The sequence below is a fragment of the Octopus bimaculoides genome, chromosome 1, assembly GCF_046866305.1.
Source record: "Octopus bimaculoides isolate indiv1 chromosome 1, ASM4686630v1, whole genome shotgun sequence".
Taxonomy (NCBI): domain Eukaryota; kingdom Metazoa; phylum Mollusca; class Cephalopoda; order Octopoda; family Octopodidae; genus Octopus; species Octopus bimaculoides.
This window is the reverse complement of record NC_142928.1, coordinates 42,772-58,362: the sequence shown is the minus strand read 5'-3', so window position 1 is coordinate 58,362 and position 15,591 is coordinate 42,772. Positions and strand designations below refer to the sequence as shown.

The 15,591-nt window shown below is 36.0% G+C and overlaps 7 non-coding genes across 7 annotated transcripts; all 7 read right to left on the bottom strand.

The window, feature by feature from the left end:
* Positions 1-428: 428 nt before the first annotated feature.
* Trnap-agg (transfer RNA proline (anticodon AGG)) lies at positions 429-500 on the bottom strand. Its single transcript has one exon. It is a non-coding gene; the product is annotated as a tRNA-Pro (tRNA).
* Positions 501-1,533: 1,033 nt separating this feature from the next.
* On the bottom strand, positions 1,534-1,605 carry Trnap-agg (transfer RNA proline (anticodon AGG)). Its single transcript has one exon. It is a non-coding gene; the product is annotated as a tRNA-Pro (tRNA).
* Positions 1,606-5,807: 4,202 nt separating this feature from the next.
* Trnap-cgg (transfer RNA proline (anticodon CGG)) lies at positions 5,808-5,879 on the bottom strand. Its single transcript has one exon. It is a non-coding gene; the product is annotated as a tRNA-Pro (tRNA).
* Positions 5,880-6,510: 631 nt separating this feature from the next.
* Trnap-ugg (transfer RNA proline (anticodon UGG)) lies at positions 6,511-6,582 on the bottom strand. Its single transcript has one exon. It is a non-coding gene; the product is annotated as a tRNA-Pro (tRNA).
* Positions 6,583-10,892: 4,310 nt separating this feature from the next.
* Trnap-ugg (transfer RNA proline (anticodon UGG)) lies at positions 10,893-10,964 on the bottom strand. Its single transcript has one exon. It is a non-coding gene; the product is annotated as a tRNA-Pro (tRNA).
* Positions 10,965-13,674: 2,710 nt separating this feature from the next.
* On the bottom strand, positions 13,675-13,746 carry Trnap-agg (transfer RNA proline (anticodon AGG)). The gene has a single exon. It is a non-coding gene; the product is annotated as a tRNA-Pro (tRNA).
* Positions 13,747-14,800: 1,054 nt separating this feature from the next.
* Positions 14,801-14,872, bottom strand: Trnap-agg (transfer RNA proline (anticodon AGG)). The gene has a single exon. It is a non-coding gene; the product is annotated as a tRNA-Pro (tRNA).
* Between the last annotated feature and the right edge of the window lie 719 nt (positions 14,873-15,591).

The following is a 15,591-nucleotide window of genomic DNA, read 5'->3' as shown; positions in this document are numbered from 1 at the left end:
AATAATAATAATAATAATAAATGCCCGGATGCAGTACCAGGCAGTGGTTCTCGTGGCTTCTGATCTTAATTGATTGGAAGTGTTATCACGTACATTGTTTTGTCTTGGTATAAAAGATAGGCTACAGCAAATATTCTGCTTAATACCACAGATTTGCTTGTCAGTTGTTTGACGTTAACCAGTTGAGCATGTCCCTTGGTGGCTGGCGATATGTGCATCTCTGATCATGAGCAGAAGTAGTTGGGGAGCTTCTTCCCAACATCCACGCCTGTGCTTATGTTAATAAATCTTTGCGAAAAAGTTTCAAGCTGAAAGTAACTCATAAAAATCTACAGAATTTAAAATTGGGTTGAGGAAATAAAGAAAAAAACGTTTTAAATAATATAGTATCAGAAGTGTAAATATAAAAAAAAAAGCAGAAAAATAATGGGCTCGTCCGGGATTCGAACCCGGGACCTCTCGCACCCTAAGCGAAAATCATACCCCTAGACCAACGAGCCAACTGACAATTCCCGCTGAAAATTATCTAGTAATTGTAAGTATGTAGTGGCGAGTTCAGTCTCATGGAGTTGTACTTAAACAAGAATCTTCTACAATAGCTTGATGTGTGGCTGTTGAACTTCTCTTTCTGTCTTTCGCTCTTTCTCTCTATATCTCTGTTTATGTGTGTGTATATGTGTTAGTGAGAGAGTGTACGCGCATATGTGTTGGTGTATGTATGTATTTGCCTTTGGCGCCAACATTCTATCGCTTGGCAGCTGTTGTTGGTTTGTTTATGTCGCCGTGATATAGCGGTTCGGTGATAGAAACCCCATAAAATAAATATCAGACACAAAAAATAGGTATTGTGGATTCATTCGACTACACCCTTCAGTGCTCCAGCATGATCGCAGTCCAGTGGCTAAAGCAATTAAAGGACGAAAAATAAATTCGACGTAAATTCGACAAGGATCGAGAAACGGACGGGAGTTTTTAACATGAATAGGCGCTGGCGTGGCTTTGTGTTAAGAAGCTTGTTTTCCAACCACATGGTCCCGGGTTCAGTCCCACTGCGTAGCACCTTGGGCAAGTGTCTTCTACTATAGCCTCAGGCCGACTAAGCCTTGGGAGTGGATTTGCTTGGAAACTGAAAGAAGCCCGTCGTATATATGTATATATATATATATATATATATATATATATATATATATATATATATATATATATATATATATATATACACGTATGTATGTATATATTTGTGGGTTTGTATCTGTGTTTGTCCCCCACCATCACTACCATCACCGCTTCACAATGGATGTTGGTGTATTTACGTCCCCTTAACCTAGCAGTTCGGCAAAAGACGCCGATAGAATAAGTACCGGGTTTGCAAAGAATAATTCCAGTGGGTCGATTTCTTCGACTAAAAGGCGTTGCTCCAGCATGACCAGAGTCAAAATGACTGAAACAAGTTAAAAGGAGAAGAAGAATGTAAAAGACTAAGAGAGTAATTCAAGCCATTACAAAAAAACAAAACAAAAGAAAACGAAAATTGGGCTCGTCCGGGATTCGAACCCGGGACCTCTCGCACCCTAAGCGAAAATCATACCCCTAGACCAACGAGCCAACTGATGAAATCGAAGGCTTTTACAATGAACACTAAAATCGAAAGCTCTTAAATCCAACTCTTTCTCATGTCCATCTGTTTTACTCTATGGAACACATCATTTGTGATAGAATGTAATGTTCTATGATCGGTTTATTATAATTATCAATCCGTCATAGTATTATACATGATCTACAGCTCATCTTTTATTTTTTACTTTTTACTTGCTTTTGTCAATAGAACGCGGCCACGCTGACGCACCGCCTTGAAGACGTTTTAGCCGAACAAATCGACCTCTGTACTTATCATTTTCTGATAGCCTCCTGCTTATTCTAATATTAGTTGTTAACGATAGAAGAAGGCTTTGCAGCAAATATTAATTAGTGCGTCCAACCTAACTTGGAATATTGTTTATAACGCCGTAGACTGCGGTAAACGTCCCAAGAAATTATCCGTGTAGATGACAAATGCTTAGAAACAGATATAATATGGGCAGACGATATTTCGGTAGCACCGGCACATGGCACTGTTGTATCACGGGATTTCTCCATATCGCGGATCATCAGCGACAGGTAGCCAAATTCCGGATGCCAGAACGACAAATCAGACAAACCGATATAGTTTTAACACTGGTTAATCTGTCAGTGAACAGATATTGGTATCAAGTTTTTAGCACAAGGGTAAGTTGATTACATCGACCCCAGTGCTCAACTGGTACTTATTTTATCGACCACGAAAAGATGAAAGGCAAAGTCGACCTCGGCAGAATTTGAATTCAGAACATCAAGCCGAACGAAATACCGCTAAGCCTTTTGCCCGGCGTTTTAACGCCTCTGCCAGTAAGCCGCCTTACACTGCAATAAATGCTAGGGGTCAGGTAGGCAACGCCGTTTCAAGTGTTTTAACGACAAGAATCACCACTAGCTTTCTCGGGTGACTTACCCTTTATTTATGAAATATGAATGAAAGTGAAGCGACAAAAAGTTCAGATGGTGCTGGATACGAACCCGTGGCCCGTGGACCCCGAAAACAGGATCATGAAGACCAATAAGTCTCCCGCACCTCTGCGTCCCCATTGTTTGCATTTTGTTTTACAGTCAATTCGTTGTGTGGTAAGTAGCTTGCTTACCAGCCACATGGTTCCGGGTTCAGTCCCACTGCGTGACACCTTGGGCAAGTGTCTTCTACTATAGCCTCAGGCCGACCAAAGCCTTGTGAGTGGATTTGGTAGACGGAGACTGAAAAGAAGCCCGTCGTATATATATATATATATATATATATATATATATATATATATATATATATATATATATATATATATATGTATGTATGTATGTATGTATGTGTGTGTATATGTTTGTGTGTGTGTGTTTGTCCCCCCAACATCGCTTGACAACCGATGGTATGTTTACGTCCCCTTACATTAGCGGTTCGGCAAAAGGAACCAATAGAATAAGTACCTGACTTGCAAAGAATAAGTCCTGGAGTCGATTTGCTCGACTAAAGGCGGTGCTCCAGCATGGCCGCAGTCAAGTGACTGAAACAAATAAAAGAGTAAAAGAGTAAATTGCGGGTAAATATATATAAGACGACGGAAGTGTGTTCAGCTATTTTGCCGAACGACCTATGCAAATGATTTGTTTCTAATGATCAAATGTATGTGCTGTACATTGGCTCGCTCCTCCCCTCAAATCAACGTTACCTAAACAGGTGCACAGTGTACCACACGTCAGGTGTCGAAGTGATCACAGTACAAAATGAGTTGAAGTGATTTACTCAGGAACACAACGCTCCACGCGGTTTAGGAGTTGAAACCCTCAATGGTAGGGTGACAAACACACATACATACATACATACATACATACATACATACATACACACGTATGAGTGGCTGTGCGGTAAGTAGCTTGCTTACCAACTGATTTCGGGTTCAGTCCCACTGCGTGGCACCTTGTACAAGTGTCTTCTACTTTAGGTTTGGGCCGACCAAAACTTTGTGAGTGGATTTGGTAGACGGAAACTGAAATAAGCCCGTCGTGTATATATATATATATATATATATATATATATATATATATATATATATAATAATATTAGGGACAAAATCCAAAATTACAGGTAAAAAACTCAATTAAAATCAATTTATAAAAATTAATATTAAATTGAACCTTATAGATAAAGTATATATAAAATATATAGTTTTAGGGAAAATAACCAATTTTCAAGAACTCATCGATGAAAATCCACTATCACATATAGAAAAATTAATAATTAAAAGCACAATAAATGAGTATAATATAAAGTAAAGTAAATATCATGAGATAAATATAATAGAAAGATTACACGTGTTTCATAACTAATTTTCAAATAGAAAAGAAATTTAAATCGATTAAAATCAATTGAAATTATCGAAAATAAATTCTATTCAAAAATATAGCTACTCGTCAGATTGTAAGTAGAACTATAATTAGATATATATCTCAACCAACAATAAGTACCAAATGAATTAATATGAAATACTTATTATATAAAGATAGAAAAATTATTTTAAAAAATCATAATATCAAAATAATAACCATTCAATAATCATCCCTTCATCCATTATAATAACATGTATATTATATACAAAAAACATCTTACATAAATTATCATTGTTTTAAATTATCATTGTTTTAAATACAAGTTGAACGAAGTTTAAGTTTAAAATAATAATGAAGATAAAATTAGTACATATTTAACCGGTGTAATAGTTAAAGCTATAATATTTAAAGCTAAAGACGTTTATTTAATTATAATTAAAGATCAATTGAATAATAGAAAAATACAAGATTATTTATTTCTACAAACGTAATAATAAAAAATATGAATGAAAAAATTATGAATGGAAAAATTATGAATGAAAAAATTAGGAAAGAAAAAATTATTAAGAATAAAAGAATAAACTTTATATATATATACAAAGTTTTGATTTTAAAAAACTTTAACGATATTATAAACTATAAAGATTAATAATTAATCAAATATTATTAATCAAAAATAATCGAAAATATATCAACACTATTCAAATCGAAGTTCTAATGTTATGTTGAAATGAAACTATAACTTCTAAATAATTTAGTGTTAAATAAGTTATCTATTAAAAATAATCTATAAAGAACCAAATGAATAGTATAAAAACAAGAATACATATTATTTTCAAATAGTAGAAAATCTTTAGCAAAGTGAAAACAGTACTTATCCAAATTTTTCCGTAATTCAAACTGAAAACTAAGACGTTATCTAATAGCTATAGCGTTTTAAGCAAGAGTTCGCGCGAAAATACTACGTTAAAATAGAGAATAGAATACGAAAGCATGAATGAAATAATAATACTTAAATAAATGAATGAAAAATTTAAAATTTATATAACTAACAACATAAAAAAAACAAAAAACTATAGTTATCTTATAAAACATATTAATAAATATTAAAATCTAATATATAATAAATAAATAATAATACTAATAGTCGTAAATTAAATAATATTATGAAATAAACTAAAATACTACTATTGATTTAGTCTAATCAAAATCGTAGTGTCATTGTAATATAAAACCTTAAACTTACTAAAATATTAACCTACCAATAAAAACAAAATATAGCTACTAGAATAATTAAATAGATACCCCAACACACACCCTAATACATACATACATATAAATATACTTACACACACACACACACATATATATATATATATATATATATATATATAGATAGATAGATACCCCAACACGTGTACTTTTTATTATATTTATCTTATGATATTTACATTACTTTATATTATACTCATTTATTGTGCTTTTAATTATTAATTTTTCTATATGTGATAGTGGATTTTCATCGATGAGTTCTTGAAAATTGGTTATTTTCCCTAAAGCTATATATTTTATATATATATATATATATATACATGTATGTGTGTGTGTATATGTTTGTGTGTCTGTATTTGTCCCTCCCAACATCGTTTGACAATCGATGCTGGTGTGTTTACGTTTCTGTAACATAGCGGTTCGACAAAATAAAATGATACAACAAACTCGTTCAATTTACTATGCCAAAAATTTTGCAATAAAACCTTCCTTGCAAGTTGAATTCAACACATCAAACTATCTCGAATTTAGAATTGAGTTACAGATATTTCAAACGGTGTTTTAAAAAGTGTAATATCATAAAAATTAAGGGGCTCGTCCGGGATTCGAACCCGAGACCTCTCGCACCCGAAGCGAAAATCATACCTCTAGACCAACGAGCCAACTGTGAAAACAACAATTGAACATATATAAGAAATAGTAAACTCTGAAACTTTTCTTTCACACGTATGTCTCTATTTCACGCCAAGTAGAATCACCGCATCAAGGGTTAAACAGAGAATCATTTTATCGATTCAATGAAATTGAAGAAATTTGTGAAACCATTTTTATTTTCTTCCTACTATAAGCACAGGGTCTTGAATTTTGGGGAGAAGGGCAAGTCGATTACATCGATGCCAGTGTTTAAATGGCGCTTATTTTATTGATCCCGTGAGATCGAACTTCTTTCATCCTTCGTGGATGCTAAAATAAAATGCTTGGGGAATATTCAAACCCGAAAGAAAAATATTCACTGTATTTATCAGTGGAAAAATTTCCTTCTGTAGACAGTTAGGTGTAAACAAACTACGTAAGTTTGGAGTATTCACTAAGCAGGCTGATGAAGGGATGCACTTCTCGGGGGTTTTCTCCTCTTCAGCCCCAGAAACCGGAAAGGGAAACGCTGTGAGTTTCGAACTGCGCACATCACTGCTTAGAGTTTTCGTTCCGCATTTTAGATTTATTTCTGTGCCAAAATATTTTGTAGAAAATATAGAGTAACAGTTATTTTATTTTATTTATTTAAAAATGACAGGGCTCGTCCGGGATTCGAACCCGGGACCTCTCGCACCCAAAGCGAGAATCATACCCCTAGACCAACGAGCCTCGCCTGCTCGCGGTAGTCTAAATTATCATATTTCTTCTTAAAAAGCAAATATTAATAAGTGAATCCGAAAATATACGGGAAGTAGTAAACTCTGAACCTCAACTTGCACGCATGTGTATCTATTTCACTACATACCTTTGCATTTTTGCTTGTTGCAGTCATTAGAGTGCGGCCATGCTGGGGCAGCATCTTGAACAATTTTAGTCAAGCGAATCAACCCAAGTACTTATTTCTTTTTTGGAAGCCAGTTGCGTATTTTGTCGTTTTTGCTATTGATCAACCGCTAAGTTACGGTGACATAAAAACACCAACACCGGCTGCCAAGCTGTTGAGGACGACAAACACAGAAATAAGACACACACACACACAGATATATATATCCAGCATGGCCACAGTGAAATGACTGAAACTAGTAAAAGAATAGTATATATATATATATATATATATATATATATATATATATATATATATATATATATATATGTATGTATGTATGTATGTATGTATTACGGCGGGCTTCCATCAGATTCCCCAAAAAACAAGAACTTGGTCGGCCGGAGGCTAGAGTAGAAGACACTTGTCTAGAGCAGTGACTCTCAACCACTTTTTTTTTTTATCTATGGTCCCCTTCGGGTACTTTTTCAGGTGGGCCACCATTCCCATAGCCATGAGATGTTTGAAAGTTAATTTTACAGATACTGCTTTCAAAATTAATATTTTGCTGATCGCATATTCAGTTTGGCGGAACTATGTCGGTTCCTGAGGAATTTCAACCATGTTTCGTGGTCTGCTACCACAACAGCTCCTTTATAGGATCCAGTTAGCTGAAGACATCATCAGGAGGAACCACGTCCGGTTTCGGCCCCTACTCCTCTACCGTTTTGACGTGGCGGGGCCCCTCCTTTCGGAGGTGTCTTCAGCTCTGGTGTTGGGTGCATGTCTTCTTTCTTCTATTCCCTGGCCTCTTCGATGCAGCATCAACAAGTGTCAGCGTCCGACTGATCGTCGTGTCAAGTTCCCCTTTTTATATCTGCTGCTAGGCTCCAGCAGGCAGCACCAGCAAGTTGTCACATGACACTGTCTAAATCCCGCTGCTAGGCTCCAGCAAGTAGCTCCAGCAAGTTGTCACATGACTCAGTCTGAACTTTAAGTGACAATGGAGGGCGCGAAGCCACTTCAGTGTCAGCCTGTCTCACCTAGACTTGTTATGACTTTCAAGCCATATTCGGTCTTCCCGCTTCAGCCATATATAGAAGCTGGCTTATTCGACCGCCTCCTGTATCCTCCTTATCAGTTTTCTAAGTTCCGAGTTTGAAAACGTATGTGAAAAATTAGAGAGAGAAACATGGCGGATCCTTGTAATGAATGCATCCAAAGCAAAATCTTTCCATGGGCCAGTAAAATAATATTGTGGACCCAATTTATTATTTTGCATATGTGGACCCACAAAACTGTTATATGGACTCCGGTTAAGAACCACTGGTTCAGAGGTGTGGTTCTCTTCTCCGATGCGAGAGGTCTCAGGTTCAAGTCACAGATGAGTACCGGTTAATTATTTTATTCAATAATAACCGGAGATATTCTGAAACATCGGAAATATCCTATAGGCACAAGGTTCGACGTTCTGAGCGAAAGGGTTAGATTACATCGACTCCTGCGTTCAACCCCCACTTATTTCAGCCCCGAAAGGGTGAAAAAATTTCACCTCAGAACGTAAAGACGGGCAAAATTTTGCTAAGCACTTTGTCCGGCATGATAACGATTCTGCCAGCTCGCTTCCCTCGAAACATGCGAAATATCAAAAACACAAACTCGTTCAATTTACTATGCCAAATTCTTTGCAAAAAAACTTGAAAGTTGCATTAAATAATGTTCATATCGTGTCTTTTGTTTTTCTATTTTCTTTTCTGTGTGAATGTTCAGCTTACATAACCGGTCTGAAATCAAAAGCCTTCTGTAGGAATCATAAACTTTCTTGTCCATCATGGAATGTGTTTCCACATTTAAAGTTTAACAAATGGAAGAACAATAAAAATAGATATTGTTATTATTTGGGGATGATCTCGGCCTACCTATTCAGTCTGAAGATGGAATGGACAGGGCAAAACCAGAGGGGAGAGGAGAAACAAAGAACAGGAAGTCATAGAAGAGGTTTACAGAATGTGTGATGAAATAACTCTGACAAATAATAATAATAATAATAATAATAATAATAATAATAAAAAGACCAGATATAGTTGTCAAAGATCATGAAGAAAAAAATGCTTTCTAATTGATGTATCAATACCAGCAGATGACAACGTTTCTCTAAAAGAAATGGGAAAACTTTCAAAATACAAAGACCTGGAAATAGAGATAACTCGAATGTGGAATCTAAAAACAGAAACAATTCCTATCATAGTAGGTGCCTTAGGTATAATAAAAAAAATATTCAGACAAATACATAACAAAAACAACAGGACTTACAAATATATATAACATACAGAAAATTGCACTACTGGGTACTGCACACATTCTACACAAAACACTTTCAATACAGTAAACATAAGAGCACCACAGCAAACCACAGCACATACCCAAGGCGCACAGAGCTGCGCTCGGTAGTGAAGTGAAAGCACGTTATAAAAATAAAACTACTGAATAATAATAATAATAATAATAATAATAATAATAATAATAATAATAATAAATGCCCGGATGCAGTACCAGGCAGTGGTTCTCGTGGCTTCTGATCTTAATTGATTGGAAGTGTTATCACGTACATTGTTTTGTCTTGGTATAAAAGATGGGCTACAGCAAATATTCTGCTTAATACCACAGATTTGCTTGTCAGTTGTTTGACGTTAACCAGTTGAAGTGTGTTCAGCTATTTTGCCGAACGACCTATGCAAATGATTTGTTTCTAATGATCAAATGTATGTGCTGTACATTGGCTCGCTCCTCCCCTCAAATCAACGTTACCTAAACAGGTGCACAGTGTACCACACGTCAGGTGTCGAAGTGATCACAGTACAAAATGAGTTGAAGTGATTTACTCAGGAACACAACGCTCCACGCGGTTTAGGAGTTGAAACCCTCAATGGTAGGGTGACAAACACAAATACATACATACATACATACATACATACATACATACATACATACACACGTATGAGTGGCTGTGCGGTAAGTAGCTTGCTTACCAACTGATTTCGGGTTCAGTCCCACTGCGTGGCACCTTGGACAAGTGTCTTCTACTTTAGGTTTGGGCCGACCAAAACCTTGTGAGTGGATTTGGTAGACGGAAACTGAAATAAGCCCGTCGTATATATATATATATATATATATATATATATATATATTTATATACATGTATGTGTGTGTGTATATGTTTGTGTGTCTGTATTTGTCCCTCCCAACATCGTTTGACAATCGATGCTGGTGTGTTTACGTTCCTGTAACATAGCGGTTCGACAAAATAAAATGATACAACAAACTCGTTCAATTTACTATGCCAAAAATTTTGCAATAAAACCTTCCTTGCAAGTTGAATTCAACACATCAAACTATCTCGAATTTAGAATTGAGTTACAGATATTTCAAACGGTGTTTTAAAAAGTGTAACATCATAAAAATTAAGGGGCTCGTCCGGGACCTCTCGCACCCGAAGCGAAAATCATACCTCTAGACCAACGAGCCAACTGTGAAAGCAAGAATTGAACATATATAAAAAATATTAAACTCTGAAACTTTTCTTTCACACGTATGTCTCTATTTCACGCCAAGTAGAATCACCGCTTCAAGGGTTAAACAGAGAATCATTTTATCGATTCAATGAAATTGAAGAAATTTGTGAAACCATTTTTATTTTCTTCCTACTATAAGCACAGGGCCTTGAATTTTGGGGAGAAGGGCAAGTCGATTACATCGATGCCAGTGTTTAAATGGCGCTTATTTTATTGATCCCGTGAGATCGAACTTCTTTCATCCTTCGTGGATGCTAAAATAAAATGCTTGGGGAATATTCAAACCCGAAAGAAAAATATTCACTGTATTTATCAGTGGAAAAATTTCCCTCTGTAGACAGTTAGGTGTAAACAAACTACGTAAGTTTGGAGTATTCACTAAGCAGGCTGATGAAGGGATGCACTTCTCGGGGGTTTTCTCCTCTTCAGCGCCAGAAACCGGAAAGGGAAACGCTGTGAGTTTCGAACTGCGCACATCACTGCTTAGAGTTTTCGTTCCGCATTTTAGATTTATTTCTGTGCCAAAATATTTTGTAGCAAATATAGAGTAACAGTTATTTTATTTTATTTATTTAAAAATGACAGGGCTCGTCCGGGATTCGAACTCGGGACCTCTCGCACCCAAAGCGAGAATCATACCCCTAGACCAACGAGCCTCGCTTGCTGGCGGTAGTCTAAATTATCATATTTCTTCTTAAAAAGCAAATATTAATAAGTGAATCCGAAAATATACGGGAAGTAGTAAACTCTGAACCTCAACTTGCACGCATGTGTATCTATTTCACTACATACCTTTGCATTTTTGCTTGTTGCAGTCATTAGAGTGCGGCCATGCTGGGGCAGCATCTTGAACAATTTTAGTCAAGCGAATCAACCCAAGTACTTATTTCTTTTTTGGAAGCCAGTTGCGTATTTTGTCGTTTTTGCTATTGATCAACCGCTAAGTTACGGTGACATAAAAACACCAACACCGGCTGCCAAGCTGTTGAGGACGACAAACACAGAAATAAGACACACACACACAGATATATATATATCCAGCATGGCCACAGTGAAATGACTGAATCTAGTAAAAGAATAGTATATATATATATATATATATATATATATATATATATATATATATATATATATAATATATATATATATATATATATATATATATATATATATATATATATATATATATATATATATATATATATATATATATATATATATATATATATATATATATATATATATATATATATATATATATATATATATATATATATATATATATGTATCTATGTATGTATGTATGTATTACGGCGGGCTTCCATCAGATTCCCCAAAAAACAAGAACTTGGTCGGCCGGAGGCTAGAGTAGAAGACACTTGTCTAGAGCAGTGACTCTCAACCACTTTTTTTTTTATCTATGGTCCCCTTCGGGTACTTTTTCAGGTGGGCCACCATTCTCATAGCCATTAGATGTTTGAAAGTTAATTTTACAGATACTGCTTTCAAAATTATTATTTTGCTGATCGCATATTCAGTTTGGCGGAACTATGTCGGTTGAACTATGTGACAAATTAGAGAGAGAAACATGGCGGTTCCTTGTAATGAATGCATCCAAAGCAAAATCTTTCCATGGGCCAGTAAAATAATATTGTGGACCCAATTTATTATTTTGCATATGTGGACCCACAAAACTGTTATATGGACTCCGGTTAAGAACCACTGGTTCAGAGGTGTGGTTCTCTTCTCCGATGCGAGAGGTCTCAGTTTCAAGTCACAGATGAGTACCGGTTAATTATTTTATTCAATAATAACCGGAGATATTCTGAAACATCGGAAATATCCTATAGGCACAAGGTTCGACGTTCTGAGCGAAAGGGTTAGATTACATCGACTCCTGCGTTCAACCCCTACTTATTTCAGCCCCGAAAGGGTGAAAAAATTTCACCCCCGAAAGGGTGAAAAAATTTCACCTCAGAACGTAAAGACGGGCAAAATGTTGCTAAGCACTTTGTCCGGCATGATAACGATTCCGCCAGATCGCTTCCCTCGAAACATGCGAAATATCAAAAACACAAGCTCGTTCAATTTACTATGCAAAATTCTTTGCAAAAAAACTTGCAAGTTGCATTAAATAATGTTCATATCGTGTTTTTTGTTTTTCTATTTTCTTTTCTGTGTGAATGTTCAGCTTACATAACCGGTCTGAAATCAAAAGCCTTCTGTAGGAATCATAAACTTTCTTGTCCATCATGGAATGTGTTTCCACATTTAAAGTTTAACAAATGGAAGAACAATAAAAATAGATATTGTTATTATTTGGGGATGATCTCGGCCTACCTATTCAGTCTGAAGATGGAATGGACAGGGCAAAACCAGAGGGGAGAGGAGAAACAAAGAACAGGAAGTCATAGAAGAGGTTTACAGAATATGTGATGAAATAACTCTGACAAATAATAATAATAATAATAATAATAATAATAATAATAATAATAATAATAATAATAATAATAATAATAAAAAGACCAGATATAGTTGTCAAAGATCATGAAGAAAAAAATGCTTTCTAATTGATGTATCAATACCAGCAGATGACAATGTTTCTCTAAAAGAAATGGAAAAACTTTCAAAATACAAAGACCTGGAAATAGAGATAACTCGAATGTGGAATCTAAAAACAGAAACAATTTCTTTCATAGTAGGTGCCTTAGGTATAATAAAAAAATATTCAGACAAATACATAACAAAAATAGCAGGACTTACAAATATATATAACATACAGAAAATTGCACTACTGGGTACTGCACACATCCTACGCAAAACACTTTCAATACAGTAAACATAAGAGCACCACAGCAAACCACAGCACATACCCAAGGCGCACAGAGCTGCGCTCGGTAGTGAAGTGAAAGCACGTTATAAAAATAAAACTACTGAATAATAATAATAATAATAATAAATGCCCGGATGCAGTACCAGGCAGTGGTTCTCGTGGCTTCTGATCTTAATTGATTGGAAGTGTTATCACGTACATTGTTTTGTCTTGGTATAAAAGATGGGCTACAGCAAATATTCTGCTTAATACCACAAATTTGCTTGTCAGTTGTTTGACGTTAACCAGTTGAGCATGTCCCTTGGTGGCTGGCGATATGTGCATCTCTGATCATGAGCAGAAGTAATTGGGGAGCTTCTTCCCAACATCCACGCCTGTGCTTATGTTAAAAAATCTTTGCGAAAAAGTTTCAAGCTGAATGTAACTCATAAAAATCTACAGAATTTAAAATTGGGTTGAGGAAATAAAGAAAAAAACGTTTTAAATAATATAGTATCAGAAGTGTAATGATAAAAATAAAGCAGAAAATTAATGGGTTCGTCCGGGATTCGAACCCGGGACCTCTCGCACCCTAAGCGAAAATCATACCCCTAGACCAACGAGCCAATTAACAATTCTCGCTGAAAATTATCTAGTAATTGTAACTATGTAGTGGCGAGTTCAGTCTCATGGAGTGGTACTTAAACAAAGATCTTCTACAATAGCTTGATGTGTGGCTGTTGAACTTCTCTTTCTGTCTTTCGCTCTTTCTCTCTCTATCTCTGTTTATGTGTGTGTATATGTGTTAGTGAGAGAGTGTACACGCATATGTGTTGGTGTATGTATGTATTTGCCTTTGGCGCCAACATTCTATCGCTTGGCAGCTGTTGTTGGTTTGTTTATGTCGCCGTGATATAGCGGTTCGGTGAAAGAAACCCCATAAAATAAATATCAGACACAAAAAATAGGTATTGTGGATTCATTCGACTACACCCTTCAGTGCTCCAGCATGATCGCAGTCCAGTAGCTAAAGCAATTAAAGGACGAAAAATAAATTCGACGTAAATTCGACAAGGATCGAGAAACGGACGGGAGTTTTTAACATGAATAGGCGCTGGCGTGGCTTTGTGGTAAGAAGCTTGTTTCCCAACCACATGGTTCCGGGTTCAGTCCCACTGCGTGGCACCTTGGGCAAGTGTCTTCTACTATAGCCTCAGGCCGACTAAGCCTTGGGAGTGGATTTGCTTGGAAACTGAAAGAAGCCCGTCGTATATATGTATATATATATATATATATATATATATATATATATATATATATATATATATATATATATATATATATATATATATATATATATATATATATTTACACGTATGTATGTATATATTTGTGGGTTTGTATCTGTGTTTGTCCCCCACCATCATTACCATCACCGCTTCACAATGGATGTTGGTGTATTTACGTCCCCTTAACCTAGCAGTTCGGCAAAAGACGCCGATAGAATAAGTACCGGGTTTGCAAAGAATAATTCCAGTGGGTCGATTTCTTCGACTAAAAGGCGTTGCTCCAGCATGACCAGAGTCAAAATGACTGAAACAAGTTAAAAGGAGAAGAATGTAAAAGAATAAGAGAGTAATTCAAGCCATTACAAAAAAAAAACAAAGGAAAACGTAAATTGGGCTCGTCCGGGATTCGAACCCGGGACCTCTCGCACCCTAAGCGAAAATCATACCCCTAGACCAACGAGCCAACTGATGAAATCGAAGGCTTTTACAATGAACACTAAAATCGAAAGCTCTTAAATCCAACTCTTTCTCATGTCCATCTGTTTTACTCTATGGAACACATCATTTGTGATAGAATGTAATGTTCTATGATCGGTTTATTATAATTATCAATCCGTCATAGTATTATACATGATCTACAGCTCATCTTTTATTTTTTACTTTTTACTTGCTTTTGTCAATAGAACGCGGCAACGCTGTCGCACCGCCTTGAAGACGTTTTAGCCGAACAAATCGACCTCTGTACTTATCATTTTCTGATAGCCTCCTGCTTATTCTAATATTAGTTGTTAACGATAGAAGAAGGCTTTGCAGCAAATATTAATTAGTGCGTCCAACCTAACTTGGAATATTGTTTATAACGCCGTAGACTGCGGTAAACGTCCCAAGAAATTATCCGTGTAGATGACAAATGCTTAGAAACAGATATAATATGGGCAGACGATATTTCGGTAGCACCGGCACATGGCACTGTTGTATCACGGGATTTCTCCATATCGCGGATCATCAGCGACAGGTAGCCAAATTCCGGATGCCAGAACGACAAATCAGACAAACCGATATAGTTTTAACACTGGTTAATCTGTCAGTGAACAGATATTGGTATCAAGTTTTTAGCACAAGGCCAGCAGTTTCGGGAGAAGGGTAAGTTGATTACATCGACCCCAGTGCTCAACTGGTACT